Source organism: Cydia strobilella, chromosome Z (assembly GCF_947568885.1).
Source record: "Cydia strobilella chromosome Z, ilCydStro3.1, whole genome shotgun sequence".
Lineage (NCBI taxonomy): Eukaryota > Metazoa > Arthropoda > Insecta > Lepidoptera > Tortricidae > Cydia > Cydia strobilella.
The window spans coordinates 16905806-16922384 of NC_086068.1; the positions used below are offsets into that span (position 1 = coordinate 16905806).

Here is a 16579-nt window from a genome sequence, read left to right on the forward strand (position 1 = left end):
TTGAAGAGAGACGCAATCCGCTCTACTCTGCACTCCATACACAAGCTTTAAATCATCAGCGTATAACAAACATTGAGCATGCTTGACCACAGATTCCAGGTCATCGATCATGAGTCCAAATAAGAAATCATCAATATTCATTATCGTATATTGTCATCATATGCCACGAAAACCACGTATCTAAGTCAGACGCAGTCGCAAAAACGAAGATTAAAGTAAAGGAAAAGGACAGGTCTAAAATAGCTAGGTCTAATACGGTCTAATTTTGATCTTGTTTGTTATAGATGGAAAGGAGACATTTTCCCCCCACGGCTTCAAGGTATTGGAAATATAAATATGTATGTCTAAATACTTACTTCTTATTAGTTATGTGGTAAGTGTAAGTAGGTAAGCAGTAGTTACTAGCAGTTCCACAAGGTTGACTAAACGACTAAACGTGTTGTGTATTCAACGGCTCGGCTGGGCTCCGCCGCTAGGAACAGACTTAATAAGATTAACCAGGAACCATGGCAGACATTTTTGTTTCGATTTTCAACGGCTTAACTCCTGTTCCCCCAGTTTGCGTACCTAGTGCAAACTAAGTTATGTCGCCCTCTTTCTGTAAGGCTACTAAACTTATTAGTAGCATTTTTATAGTTAATCTGTTAATAGGTTAGGCAATAAAAAATAAAAAATCTCTCTGTTGAGGATAATATAATTTGTAGAACTATATTTGGCAGATTAGGTACCTATAAGTATGTACCTAATTAATATAGTGACATATTAACAATTCTGAGTTTCCGGTTTGTCTCAGCGCCGACTAAAAAAAGAGAATGCCTTCACGTAATTATTAAAAGTCTTGGTCTATTTTTTCATTTATTTTTTTGCTTCCTTTGACGTATTTTATACGTTGTTATACCTAATCCCTCGGACTGGTATCAGACCCATTGTACGCTGACTGATCACTGATCAGCAATCACACTGCCGGCAGGTTTATTTATGAACAGTAAAAAAAACTCGCTCATTGCTTTTTGCTAATTATATAGCGGTAGAAAAGCTGCCTGTAGAAGGATATTTTATATAGTCTCTCCAATGACGAATGCCCAGGACTTGGTATGGTACATATTAAAATTTTGAGACTGCTTAATATAAACTACTGATAAAGTACACGTCGCGCTTGACTAGTAAAGGCGGTGCTCGATGAGGAAGATCCTCGAAAATTTGATCGATATATGTCGACCGTTTATTCGACTTAATAATAAGTGAGTGAATCGTTTAAAAGTAATGTTATTATATAATACGTGCTATGTTACACTATAAACATTAAATAACTAACTTATAAAACCTAAAAACTGAAACTAAAAATAAATAAAACTAATCATAAAATAAATAATTAAAAAATATTCCCCTGCGGCATGGTGCCGTAGATGCTGGCAGCATTTCCTCGCTGTATCGCAATGCTTACTCTTTGTGCGAGGAAGCTGCCAGCTCTACGATCACCGGTGACGTCTATTATTCTTTTAGCCAATTCCTTAAACAATGAAGTCGCGTTCGGACCCCACGGGCCTAGGGTGTCGACGCCAAAAGGTACGAAATCGTATTCGGGGCGTGCAGACCCTGTGCTGCGGCTTAAAAGACTGTACAAAAAGGCAGAATTTGATAATAGATAAAGCAGCGAAATTTCGAAAAGACGACTTTCATAATTTTGAAATTTAGAGGTCGGATGTGAATTTTGAATAGGATTCTTCAAAGATAGGAGACCATAGGAGGCAAAGAGAGTCTTTGTCTGTTAATTTAATGTTTGGTGTTAGCAGATCAAATTTTGGTTTTATATCCGAAAAATTTAAAGAGGTGTTGTTAATAAAAAGTTCACACTTGCTATAGTTTAGTTCTAGACCAATCGTTTCAAATTTTGATTTTATAGTTTAAAATAATTTCAACATGTTCCTGTGAGAACACAGGAGTTTTATAGTTAAAATACTGAGAATAAGCCCAAAAGCCACATAATTAGACAGACATCTTTTGTTTGAATATTGTTTGCCTCCATTTAAATGGTCATAGCAAAATATGCAGGCTTTTCGGTTTCTAAAGTAATCACTGAATGAAATACCTACTCACAGAAACCAATATTACTAAACATTCTCTTACGTATACGTAGGTATTTAAGCAGGGAATCTTGTCGAGCCCGTCACCGTGAAATTACCAGCCAAAGGCAAATTCCCGTTAATGACCCATCGCTACTGTCCGCGCGCCAATTCCGTGCATTCGGAGGTCGAGGAAGCAGGAGGGTGTGCGCCGCGCCCGTACGTACAAAATGACACTACTCTGTCATGGCGCCCAACATTCCTAACATTCCTCAGCCGTGCACGGAATTCGCGCGCGGACAGTACTTACGTCTAATTTGACAAAAATGCTTTTTAATATATGTTAGTAAACTTAAAACCTAATTATAAAAGTTTCTGTAAAAGTATTTAGGTAGGGTACAGGTAAATCAAGGTACATCAGTTTAGAACACTACACTCCTTTTTTGGGCAGTCGTGTAATAATACAAATTAACACAGACACCCTGTTTGACACCTCTAAATTGCGATAATTAATAAGAAAACTAATGAGACAAAGATAAACTCGAAAAATAAAATAGGCAGGTAAAAAACTATAATAAACGTGATTGAAAGGAAGTAAATTGCAGCAGTCGGAATAAAGTGCTGCTCTGTAGATCGACTCTCCAAAACTTTTTCAATAAAACCGGCGCAGTTTTGTTCATTATAGTTGCAGTCACCGTTCTATACAAATATACCTAATAATAATGTATGAACAATAATATTTTTAGGACTTAATTACTTTCAACCTAATTACGATTTTAATTTAAAGAGCGCAGCAACGAAGTAACATGGTAAAAATAAAATAAGGGCCGCGAGCTATGAAAGCGTTGTTTGAGGGGTGTGAGGTGGGGAGGGGGGGGGGGGGGGCAAACATCGAGAGAGCCCCCTGAATGCTGGAACGAGCAGATTGCATTCTCTTGCTACGGTCAGTAATCAATTTTTATGAGCATTTTTGTGGACCGGCGGTGGTGTTCACGGCCCTCCGCGCGGCGGCGGCGCTCTCAGGTTCAGCGTTTAACTAACGCGGAAATGTGCCACTACCTCAGGCCAGGCGTACTCATTTATTCATTAAGCTCACGTCTCTAATCCTAGTATACATAATGCTAATTAATATTAGACAGTTCGGTTATCTTAGCCATTGTGCTCTAAATTATAACGTCATGTGCTCGCCGCGTTTAGAGGAAGGTTGCCAGTGAGGAGGCCCGACATACCGATATTAGTTAATTGGTACAAATCATTGAGATTTCAGTGGCATAAATGTATTAAACTGACTAATAAAAATATTGAAAATCGTTATAAAGATACATATAGGAATATTAAAATCCTGTAGCACCGATTTAGCTTAGATATTGAATAATTACAACATAGATATTTAGTGTTCTAATACTTCTAATATCTATTTATTCCATAGATCGGAGACATCTCACTCGACCACGGCAGTGATTACGTAACTTAGTGTCCCCCTCGGCTTATGACTTCTCTGTTAATGGCTACCAGTTTATTTTATTTTATTGGGCAGTCCTTTGTACGTATATACAGTGGTACTGATTTAATATACCTTTTAAATTACTAGTTATTACTTTATATGAAAATATAATTTTAACGCAGACATGAAAACATATATGTTAAAACGAAATGAATAATTGATTTTTACGAGCTTTTGTTTAACTAAATGTTTTTTGTTGTTTTAAAAATATGCATTGATCTTATGTATTAAAGTTAGGTAAGTAATGAAAATGATCAGGCAATACGTTAAACGAGTAAGCGACATATTTACAGAACAGAAACAGCCCATTACAAGTTACATAGTCGGTATAGGTAGACAGACTAAATATAAGGCGTTCAATATATCCAATCTCTATCGGAGCATCAAATAGGACGCTAATAGTGATTATCCATTATGCTGCGATGTATGTACCTACTACCGGTATCACTATTAGGATATGAGTGTGTTCAGTTTATTCAAGGTATCTCTGGCTTCTACCGATTCGATAATAAATATATAATGAGCCATATTTATGTACTTTTAAAAATATTAACGTTTTCGCATATGTATTTGTTCCTAATTGCGATCTAGTAAACCAATTAACGCCCATATTTATTTTAGGCCATAGAAAGTAAACCGAAGTGCCGATCTGAGCTCGTTTTCTATGTGTTAGGCACTAGGGCACTACTATATATGTACCTACTACCAACAAACGGCATCACTATTGATACGAGTGTTCAGTCGTATATTCAAGGTACCGTCAAATGGGGTGAATAGGGACGGCGGGGGGAATAGGGTCAAGAACCGGAAATAACATTTACCTGATTATTTAAAAGAAAATATCTATCACAAATTATATCTTGCGATTGAAAATAATAGTTGATTATATTCTTTTGATAATAGAAACACTGGAAAAACATGAAAGTCGTCAACGAATGGTTGATATGAGCTCCAAAACTTCCTTTGGAAGTAAAGGTTTTACTTGTTTGTGACACTTCTGAGAGTGAAAAAATGGTTTGGCATTAATTGAGAACATATTAATTACATGGTAAGTATAAATAATCTTTGTTTTGTTAGTAAAAAGTGTGAAAATAGAACCATGAACATTCCGAAAAAACACGAGGTGTATAGGGACACAACAGGGGTGAATAGGGACTACTGAGGGGTGGAGCGGGACGCCTCTGGTAGTTAATAGGGACGCAATAAGTGGGAATAGGGACGCTAAAGAGTCAATAGGGACAGGGCTGCCATAAATTGTTTTTAAAATGAGTTATTCTTTATTTAGTGTTTTTTGGTAAATGAGTACTAGGCACTTGTCTTACTTACACCAACTTAAAACAGGCGGAATTTCTGAATGGAATATAGGTAGTAAAGGTATATATAGTACATTACTACAGAGGCCGACAACCCGTTTTCACGCCGATGTATGTATAGTGCTTTTCTCAAACGTTTAATATAGGTATATAGGTATAGTTTGTCAAAGGACTGTCTTATTTCAAACATAGACAGAGAGAATCATACTATCTTACTACTATCATACTAATTTCGTCCCTGTAATAAGTCCCGCTTAATAATAAAATAACAATTAAGATTAATCATTCTGAGTGTGGTATTTTTATAAATAATATGTTTATATTTTATGATTACCTACAAGTAATTAAAAGTTTATTTTAATCATAGTTTTATTCGGGTTTTAAATTATAATATTTACCTAATCATATTTAAGTACTTAAGTACAATAAACTATCTAGACCTACCTGTCAACTTATTATATTATTTACGATACAAGTGCGGAAAGTAAAGAATTCGTTGTGAATTACCTATTCGTACGTGTATCGCACAAAGTTTTACAGTACATACCTATGGCACTTTAAACTTTGGACATAGGCACGGAAAGTGCTAATTCCGGCATTTTTTTGGATTAATGTGTAATTTACTGTTTACATTTTTGCTCGTGGTAACCCAACCTGTACAAGCCATTTTTGTTGGATGGAAATAATTGTTGAGGTTACGACACGAAATAAGTGCGGACATATTTTTAGGTAAGTAGATTTAGGTTTGGCGAGATATTGCGGAACTTGCGGAGCAATTACACGGCTCGTTGTGGCCGGCGCGGCAACGGTCGCGGACGCCTAATCGCTCACCTCATTCCAGGAGGCCATTTAATTTTCGATCGATACATGGGAAAGTAAAATTTATGTCCTCCGATATTTTTTTCTACCAAGCTACTACCTAAGTACTCGTTATTGCAGTGCTGCGTAAGATTCACATCGGACAACGGTTTTACCCTTTGTGTTCTCACGAGACAGAGATGCTGATGTGTTATCGGTATTGAATCGGTATTAAAAACGTTGCTGATCACTGAAAAGCTTAGCTTCAACAGTTTTTATGAATTATTATGATGGTAATAAAATATTTCAGTAGGTTATAGAAATCAACGGTGTCAAACGGTCTCTGAGAAAAACGCATTTAACTGATTTGCAAGACCGAAGTGATCCCATAAGTGTTCCGTTTGTCAAAATAAAGTTTTGCACGGAACACAAAAAAGTCCTAGATATCTTTGCGGAAAAAATACATCTTGTTATAGAAAATAATTGCTGAATCCAGATTTAGCGCTTATACCCATTCAGGAAATATTCTCTTAATAGGAAACTTGGAGGAATATGAATTCCACTTTTTTCTAAACATTTGTACACGTTCTACCCCAACATCAACATTTTACTGGACTGCGACTTAAACAGAAAGTAGGGTTATGGGTTTAAATACTGACCACCACCACACGCTCAGGACGGATTTTTTTAAATGACGTATCGGTAGATTCCTCTTGCCCTTCACAACCTGTTTACACTTGTTTTATTAAAGAAAGATCAATACAGCCGCCTTGAGAGGACGCCGAATATTAAATCATATTTTTACTTTTAGCGCCTAAACTACTGAGTGGATTTCAATATAATAGACATCAGTAGATCCATAATTGGTACACGAGTGCTATGCAATACAAATTTAGTAAGATAACGGAGGAAAAATGTTTAGGACTACAAAATAGTGTAGATACGAAAAAAACAGACATTTACAGACATAACCAATATCATTACTGTTCTAGAAATTTCGAGGTTATTAGTCTTAATCCGATTGTGCTAAATAAATATCATTTATTCAAATTCGATTGCCAATTTTCCATGTATGGTGGGCCGCTAGAGGATAATGACAGATATATTTTACGTTTCTTTTTAATGGGTATTTTCACACATCTGTTAGAATCGACTAAAACACTTGCTCAGTGCTTAACTTTAACAACGGGCTAAGTTATAATTATACCCGAACCCTAAAAAGGAGTGCGGATAAAAACGTTCGAATTGAATAGGTAAAATGGCGGACGCGGCTGCATACTGAATGTTTTTATAAACAAAGTTCAAGTGTTGTATTTAATTTTAATTTAAGTATCGATTGGAGACTGCCAGCCGTCACAGCTGGCAATGAGAGAAGCCGTGCTCTGCGCAGAACGATTAGTATTAGTTTATGATTGATTATAAGTGTCAATTAACTTTGATTAATGACGCTTAACAACGGCAAGCCAGTCGTATTAACGTCACCGCTCCACATCGCGGCCGTGTGTTCATATTTATTAGCTTTACGTGTCTAACCGGAAAGTGAGTTTTTCTTTAAATAGCGTGAAGAGGCGCAGATCCTTTTTAAATCCTTGACCATAATTTAGTAAAATATTATTTTATCAATAAAGTATTAAAATTGAAATTTGACAATCATAAAATAATGACATTGATGTTATAAAATGAATGTAAAACTAAAACTAACTACAATTACAATAACTAAAGCTAAAAATTTAAAATACCTATCAAAATTTTGTGCCCTTGGTAGGGCACCCTACCAAGGCCACAAAATCACGCATCATAATAATTTAAGAATTACTTATTTTTCAAAAGAAAATTGAGAAGTATTTATAACAGATCACTGTGATGTCGTATTCTCAATTAGTGCCTATCTTTTGTTTAAAATTTCTAATAACTATACAACAAAATGACTGAGAGAGGTCAAAAAAGCAATTTCAAAAATTAAATTTGACATAATTGGGCTCGCCGAAGTACGCAGAACAGGCTACGAAATTCTAGAAGATAAAGAACATACCTATATACTCTGCTACTACGGAGAAATCAAAGGATTGCATGGTGTAGGATTTATATTGAAAAAATAATTTAAACCAAATATAGAAAGCTTCATCGCGATTTCAGAACGAGTATGCATGTTGAACTTAAAGTTTGATACTATAGACATTTCGATAATACAGGCCTATGCGCCTACCAGCACTGCATGCGAAAGTGATTTTGATGCTTTTTATGATCAGCTACAAGGAGCTTTTGAAAAATGCTACAAAAATGTGATCGTAATGGGCGATTTCAACGCTCGAATTGGCCAAAGGCTGCCTGAGGAAAGTAGAGCTCTTGGACCATTCTGTTACGGAACGCGTAACACAAGTGGCGAGAAGCTTATACAATTTGCGCTTCAAAATAATCTAACTATTATTAACAGCATATTTAAAAAGAACACTAAAAACATGTGGACGTGGATATCACCAAAAGGCACAAAAAGCCAACTAGACTATATTATGTCCAACACAAAAAATAACTTCACAAACATAGAGATTATAAATAAGCTTAATTTTCCTAGCGACCATCGCCTAATAAGAAGCACTTTCCAGATCGTAAAATCAAAGAAATGTAGAGCTAAATATAGCCTCCAAAATACAAACCTGAAAACACTAGAAGATAAAAAACTGTTCCAGCAAAATCTGAAACGTAATTTGAAAAATAGTAACTTATCAACTTGTCAACATATAGAGTTAAATTATTCTGCATTAAAGAAAGGCATCACGGACTCTATGGGCTCTAAAAATAAAATAAACAATAAACCTAGAACTATACTTTCTGAGACCACAAGACTGTTACTAAAAAGAAGATCTGAACTGCAACACAAAAAACCGCGATCTAAGGAAGAGAAACAAGAATTAGGAAACCTATATAACCCAACAAAATATAATAGAGAAACATCTAACCACCACGGGAAGCCTGAAAAAAGGATACAAGGAGCTTAACCTTACGAAAAAATGGATACCTTCTGTGAAAGACAATGCGTCGGATAAAGAAACATTTTCCAGGTCTAAAATCTTAGGTATTGCAACGAATTTTTACAAAAAACTATATTCTAGGCAAAAGAGTACATGCTTAACTGAAAACACTGAAAACACAATATCTCTACCCACCTCACCTCCACTTCAAAGATTCACAGACAACGAGATTTTAAAGAAAATTAAAACTTTAAAGAAAGGAAAAAGTTGCGGCCCCGACAGCATTTATAACGAAACAATCATAACCGGAAGTTGCATATTAATACCCTATTTAACTAAGCTTTTTAATAAAATACTGGACTCTAGACAGATACCCAATGAATGGGCGAAATCAGACATCATTTTATTGTACAAAAAGGGAGATCCTGGAAACATTGCAAACTACCGACCTAGCCTGCAACCATGCCTTTACAAGCTTTTTGCCTCATAATGTAGCATCTCATACCTGGGTCCTAACTCCCAGTCCTTTCAGCGCCTCACCTTTGCGCGTGCTATCTGCACGGCTTACCTTGCGCGTGCTATCTGCGCGCCTTACCTTTGCGCGTGCTATCTGCGCGCCTTACTGTGCGCGTGCTGCCAGCGCGCCTCACCTTTGCGCGTGCTATCGGCGCGCCTTACCTTTGCGCGTGCTATCTGCGCGCCTTACTGTGCGCGTGCTGCCAGCGCGCCTCACCTTTGCGCGTGCTATCGGCGCGCCTTACCTTTGCGCGTGCTATCTGCGCGCCTTACTGTGCGCGTGCTACCAGCGCGCCTCACCTTGCGCGTGCTATCAGCGCGCCTATCCGTGTGCGTGCTCCTGCCTTGCGCGTGCTACTAGCGCGACTATAATCGTATTTATTCTTTTTGTAATAAAACCATCTGTTAGCGTGTCATATTTAGACAAAAGCCGATAAATAAAGAACCTACCCCTGTTATATCTATCCTTTCCTTTCTACCTCCTCACTCCCAGCTCCGTTACTCACTCCTCCAATATACGTGGACGAGGGAGTAACGTGACAATGCTTAGAACGACGCATCTCCGAAATTACTGAAAAACACCAACCGATAGAACAAGCGGGGTTCAGAAAATCATTCTCAACAATGGACCACATACACGTACTGGATCAAATAATTGAAAAATATGTAGAAAAATAACATCCACTATACTTAGCTTTTATTGACTACGCCAAAGCTTTCGACACTATATCCCACGCTAGTATATGGAAAGCTTTATACGAATGTGAATTGCCGTCAGAAACAATCGAACTCATTCAAGATATCTATAACAAGAGCGTTAGTCGAGTGAAATTGGACAAAACGGGTGCCGAAATACCTATTCGAAGAGGTGTAAGACAGGGAGACCCCCTCTCTCCCACATTATTCATCACAGTTTTACAACATATTATGAAAAAACTCGATTGGTCAAGAAAAGGCATAAACATACAAGGGAAATTCTTAAGCAACTTACGCTTCGCTGACGACCTAGTCCTTTTCTCAGAGACAGCATCACAATTGGAAGGAATGATAAACGAACTTAACTGTATTAGCCGTGATATTGGTTTGGAATTAAATATCGATAAAACAAAAATCATGTCCAACAAAGCTTATAGACCTATTTTCGTCGAAAACAGACAGATATGTAGAGCTATATATATACTTAGGTAAACAACTATCTCTATCATAGTCTAGACACTGTGACGAATTAGAAAGACGTATTACAATGACGTGGAATAAATTCTGGAGCCACAAGGAAGTCCTAAAGTCTAACATACCCTTAAGATTAAAAAAGAAAATTTTGGACTCGTGTCTCCTACCTTGTCTTTCCTACGCAAGCCAAACATGGATATATAATGCATATACGAAAAGAAACATAAGGGTTTATAATAGCGCCATCTAGCGGAGCACTGAAGAACTACATCACCGGCTACTTTACAATAACGATCAACATCTTTGTAGTTACGTTACGCGCCGCAAGAGGTCTTCAAACTCAAAAATGGATGAGATCAAGCAAATGTTACAAGCCATACAGGTTGATTTAAACTCTCAGAAAATAACAATGAAAGAAATGGAAGAAAATATAAAGGTATCAATAAACAAAAATATAGACGACAAGTTTAGTTTAATGGAAACACGAACAAATCAACTAGAAATTTAAGTGGAACAACAACAAAAAACCATAGATTTCTTGGATAGACAAATTCGAAAGAAAAATTTGGTTTTCTTTGGGGTAAAAGAGACAGAGAAACACTACGAAAACCTGCTAAGCCTGATTCTGGACATCATTAATACGAAAATGAAAATCGAATGTCAAAAATAGGAAATCGAAACTGTGAGTCGATTGGGTAAACCAAGTGAAAAAATCAGGCCAGTGGTTGTGACATTCACGACAACAAGTAGGAATTAGAGCTTTTAAAGAAAAAAGTCGTTAGAAAACTCTGGCATCTATATAAAAGAAGATTTTTCCCCGAGCGTTCTCCAAAAACGCAGAGCCCTTCAGGAAGACTTGAAACGAGAAAAAGAGGCTGGAAAAATGGTTGCTCTACGTTATGATAAAATAGTGACACTTAAGCCGCGAAAATCAAACCAGGCGACACCTGTAAATCGAAGTTCCAACAAGAGGTTATTATCGGAATCGCCAGAGACAGTCGGTACAGCGGAAACGAGCAAAAATGAGGAAATTAAACAACAGATCTTAAAGAAAACCAAACCAGAGAGTATAGTTGGGTACCTACGCCCGGCACAGCTAAATACAGCACAAAGTTCTTACGGCACGAGCCGCGAACCGCAAGAAAAAAACTAAACAGCGCCTCTCTCGCCCCATCATCTGCAAGTTACATGTTAGATAGAAAAGAACATTTACCGATCCTCAAGCCGGCCGGTCACCGTGGGGAGCTCGACTACAACCCTCCAGCAAGCAAAAAATGCTTACAGGAACTATACATATGCACGTATAACACCCGTACACTATCTACAACGCCAAAAATGATAGAATTGCAAAACGCTCTGTCGGAAGTAAAATACGACATTATAGGTCTCTCCGAAACTCGTCGGCACAGCTATGGAATCATAGAAGATGACAAAAATATTTTATGCTATTACGGCGAAACACAAGGTATGTACGGAGTCGGCTTTCTAATAAAAAAGCAGTATAAAAATAATATAATAAGTTTCGAGGGAATATCCGATAGAACAGCCGTTCTAAACATGCGATTTAATAACAAGCCGCTTACACTGATACAAATATACGCTCCGACATCCGAAGCCAGCGATGACTCTATCGACGAGTTTTACTCCACTTTAGAGAGAATAATGTCACCAACTAATAGAAATCTAATTCTCCTTGGTGACTTCAACGCCAAGATCGGCCAAACTAAACGCGAAGAAAGTCAAATAACCGGCTCGTGCGGTTATGGTATAAGGAACAAGAGAGGCCAGAGACTAATAGACTTCGCAATGAAACACAAGCTAACTATAGTAAATACATTGTACAAAAAACGCCAAGGCAAGAGGTGGAGATGGCTAGCACCTAACAAAGAAATTAAAAATGAAATCGACTATATAATGGTAGCCAAAAAACAACAAATAAAAAACTTTGAAGTCCTCAATATAAAGTTCAACTCGGACCATAGATTTTTGAGAGCAACCTACACAACAAACCAATCAAAAAGAAGCCGAGTAATGTTCACATAAAATACAAAACGTGTGTTTACGAAAGAAGATGAGCAATTTCTCCAAAATAATTTACACAACAATTTATCAAAACTGCCATTATCTCAGAACGAGAAGGTTCAAGAATTCTACGACGTTGTTGAAAAGTGTATCTCACAAAGCACATTCGCTTCTAAATCATCGTGCAATTCTAAAACTAATATAATTTCCAACAGTACTAAACTGCTTATAGATCAAAGACACAACCTCCAAAAAAATAAGCCTCTATCAAAAGAAGACAAAACTGCACTCTCTTTGCTGTACAAAAAAGTGAACAAAGAAATAAAGAAAGACTACAAACAATACCGCTTAAATATATTGGAAAAACATCTCCTTTTCACGGGAAGCACAAAACAAGCCTTCAAAGAACTTGATAGAGAAAAAATTTGGATACCTAAACTAAAATCACAGTCACGACACACAAAAAACAGAGATGAAATACTAGAACAAGCGACGAAATTTTATGCGGATCTATATGCAAAAACTAACACGCAAAATTCACCAGATATTACAACATTAATAGAGTGCAACGAAACCCATAGTGACGAAGTAGAATTGTTTGATGAAACTGAAATTAAAAAAGCTCTAGAAACCTTAAAATCCAGGAAAAGCCCCGGAAATGACGGTATTACAAACGACATTCTAAAAGCGGTCGCACCTATACTGCTCTCTCATCTTGTACATCTTTTTAACCTGATTTTAACTCAAAAAGTGGTCCCTCGTCAATGGACAGAGTCAGACATTATAATACTCTACAAAAAAGGAGACCCGGCCGACATTTCTAACTACCGACCAATAAGCCTTATGTCGAGTATCTACAAATTATTCGCATCATGTCTACAGAGAAGACTTTCTTCTACAATCGAAAAACATATACCCATAGAGCAAGCGGGCTTTAAAAAAGGATTCTCTACAATGGACCACATCCAAGTCATCGAACAGCTAATAGAGAAACATATAGAATTAAATAGCGTCATGTACATAGCTTTTATTGATTTTCAGAAAGCTTTCGGCAATATATCCCACGAAGCCATATGGAAAGCACTGTCAGAGCACAACATTCATAATACATACATAGATATTCTAAAATACGTATATATCAACTCTACAAGCAAAATTAAACTTGAAAATACAGGTGAAAAAATAAAGATAGAAAGAGGAGTCAGACAGGGGGACCCGATATCACCAACTCGATTCATTGCCGTCTTACACAGCATCACTAAATCGCTTGACTGGCGAAATAAAGGCATCAAAATCGACGGGAAAAGCTTAAACCATCTCTGCTTTGCAGATGATATCGCAATATTTTCGAACAAACCCAAAGAAATACAGGTAATGATGCAATCACTTCAAACAACGAGCAAACTTATCGGCCTCGAAATGAATATTAATAAAACCAAAATAATGACTAACGGAAATAGAGCCAAAATATATATCGATGCTGAAGAAATAGAGTATGTAGAGAGCTATATATATTTAGGCAAGCAAATCACATTCGAAAAGGACAGAGGAGTTAAAGAACTGGATAGAAGAATAACAAAAACATGGAGCAAATTTTGGAGCCTGAAAGAGGTCCTAAAAAGCAGCCTTCCAATAAGTCTAAAGAAAAAAGTTCTAGACTCTAGTTTATTGCCGTGCTTGACCTACGGCTGTCAGACTTGGACTTACACCAAAGACATAAGACACAAGATTCAAACTTGCCAAAGAGCCCAAGAAAGAAGCATACTAAACTTAAAAAGACTAGACAAAGTGAGGAACGCAAAAATAAGAGAGAGAACTAGAGTCATCGACGCATTAGAACACTGTCTGAAAATGAAATGGCAATGGGCAGGCCATATAGCGAGGATGAGCGATCAAAAATGGACCAAACGTGTGACACTTTGGAAAGGGCCACAAGGGAAAAGAAAGTCTGGCAGACCAACCACAAGATGGGTCGATGACGTCACCGACACCGTACCGCACAAATGGCAAGAGGTAGCGCAGGACCGCTTAGAATGGCGGCGGCTGAGGGAGGCCTTTACTCGCGAAGAGGTCCACCAATCATAGCAATTAAGTTATTTTATAAAATTAATAATTAAGTATGTTATTAGCTATAATTTATTTATTTTTTAAGTATTGTTCAAATTGTGTGGAATTAAAGGCTTTTTTATTTTATTTTAATATTAGCTATAATTTATTTATTTTTTAAGTATTGTTCAAATTGTGTGGAATTAAAGGCTTTTTTATTTATTTTAATATACGAAAAGAAAAATTATAACTTGTCAAAGGGCCATGGAGCGGAGCATCATGAACCTAAAACTTAGAGACAAACAACGTCACACGGTTATAAGGGAAAAAACTAAAGTTATCGACGCACTATCACATTGCAAGAAGCTAAAACGGAAGTGGGCTGGCCACGTCGCACGAATGAACAACGAAAAATGGACTAAGAGAGTCACTACTTGGGCGGGACCTCCCGGTAAAAGAAAGTCAGGCCGCCCACTGGAAAGATGGACTAAGAGAGTCACTACATGGGCGGGACCGGGACCTCCCGGTAAAAAAAAGTCAGGCCGCCCACTGGAAAGATGGACTAAGAGAGTCACTACATGGGCGGGACCGGGACCTCCCGGTAAAAGAAAGTCAGGCCGCCCACTGGAAAGATGGGCTGAAGAACTAAAAAAGTTTGTCAGCGAAGACTAGATAACAATAGCCCAAGATAGGGAAATGTGGAGTAAAATGGAGGAGGCCTTTACTCGTCAAGAGGTCCTTAATAATTAAAATAATTAAAAATATTGTATAAAATCGCTACCGACTTAAACATGCATGTTAAATAATTTGATAATATTTAATTTAATAATGTATTACAGTTATTATATTTTGAATTTAATAATGAAATATAAATATGTGTATAATTATTAAGGAATTAAATGGCTTAAATAAATGAATAAAATACAACAAAAGACAATAACCAACCCAAACCCAGTAGACAAAACATAATTTGTTGTGATAACAACTGAAATACATATCAAGGATGAAAAGGCTTATAAAAAGTCAAGCAATCTATAAAGAGTGCTATACGCGAAGAAAATAAGAAAATTAGGGTTCTTCTACAAGACTAGGTACTTATAAGAATATTAGCAAGAAAATCCAGAAAAACCTAGTTCATCGTAAACATTCTTCCGTCGTTTGAATCGAACATTTATGTAAAATTGTTGTATCTACTGGTATTTTTTATCCGTCAAATAGTCTAGTTTCATCGGTGTCACAAACTTCATTGGCTGTCGTACTAAATAGTTCGGAGATTCTATGATTTACTCTTATATAAATCCTAATACAGCTTGAGGATTGTTATAGAGAGAATACTGATGAGCTATATCTATTCATTGATAAAGGTCACAATGAATAAGTAAATGTTTTTTTTTGCTAATTAATATAAATATTAGTTCAAGTGAAAACTGTCACAAAGCTTCTAGGTCTCCCCTATAAGGAGGTATTTTAGAAGAAAAGATAATTACACCGCTCGTATCGAATTATGATCCCTAATAACCAACTAATAACACTTCCTAAACATCTTCGGGTTGGGGTTCATTTAAAATATTAAATGCAAAATTGAAAATTAAACAAAAAGTGACGAAGCTCTCCAGTGGTGAAGGCCGGATTCGAACCGGGTCTTTAGCAATCCGGGCTAACGCTTTGAACCCCTAGGCCACCCCGCCACGGCGGAACCGGTCCCAATTTTTCGACTATATGCCATCTTACTAAGACTAAGGCATCTTTGACCAACTCTAAGGGTGAGCAGTACGTGCTTGCACCTATACGAATTCCTTACGGAATTACGATATAGCGAATTTAGTAAAAAAAATTGATTTGTTCCCAAAGTTGTTAAACTAAACTTCCTAAAAATGTCTAAATACAATAGGGGCCATTATTCGACGCAGGGGGTAGGTATAGTTGTCTATTTTCATAAATACCCGCAAGTCGGTAACTTATACTATTTCGGTAATCTATTTACGATTCCCACCGACCGGCTAGAGTCGGGCCGCGCCAGAGCGCATTTTCAATGTGCCTACACATAATGTACTCGCTACTCGTATGGCAGACTAAGTGATGGAATCCGACCGGAGCCGTCCGCGTCGCGTACGCGTGGCAATCGTACATAACACTATTTCATGTTAACACATGGTTTACATTTAATATTTAAAAGTC

General features: G+C 37.1%; 1 protein-coding gene across 1 annotated transcript in view; it reads right to left on the reverse strand.

Annotated features, from left to right (window-relative positions):
* Positions 1–16579, reverse strand: part of LOC134754186 (epithelial discoidin domain-containing receptor 1-like) — a 297747-nt gene that overhangs the window by 22707 nt on the left and 258461 nt on the right. The gene's annotated exons all lie outside the window — the stretch shown is intronic.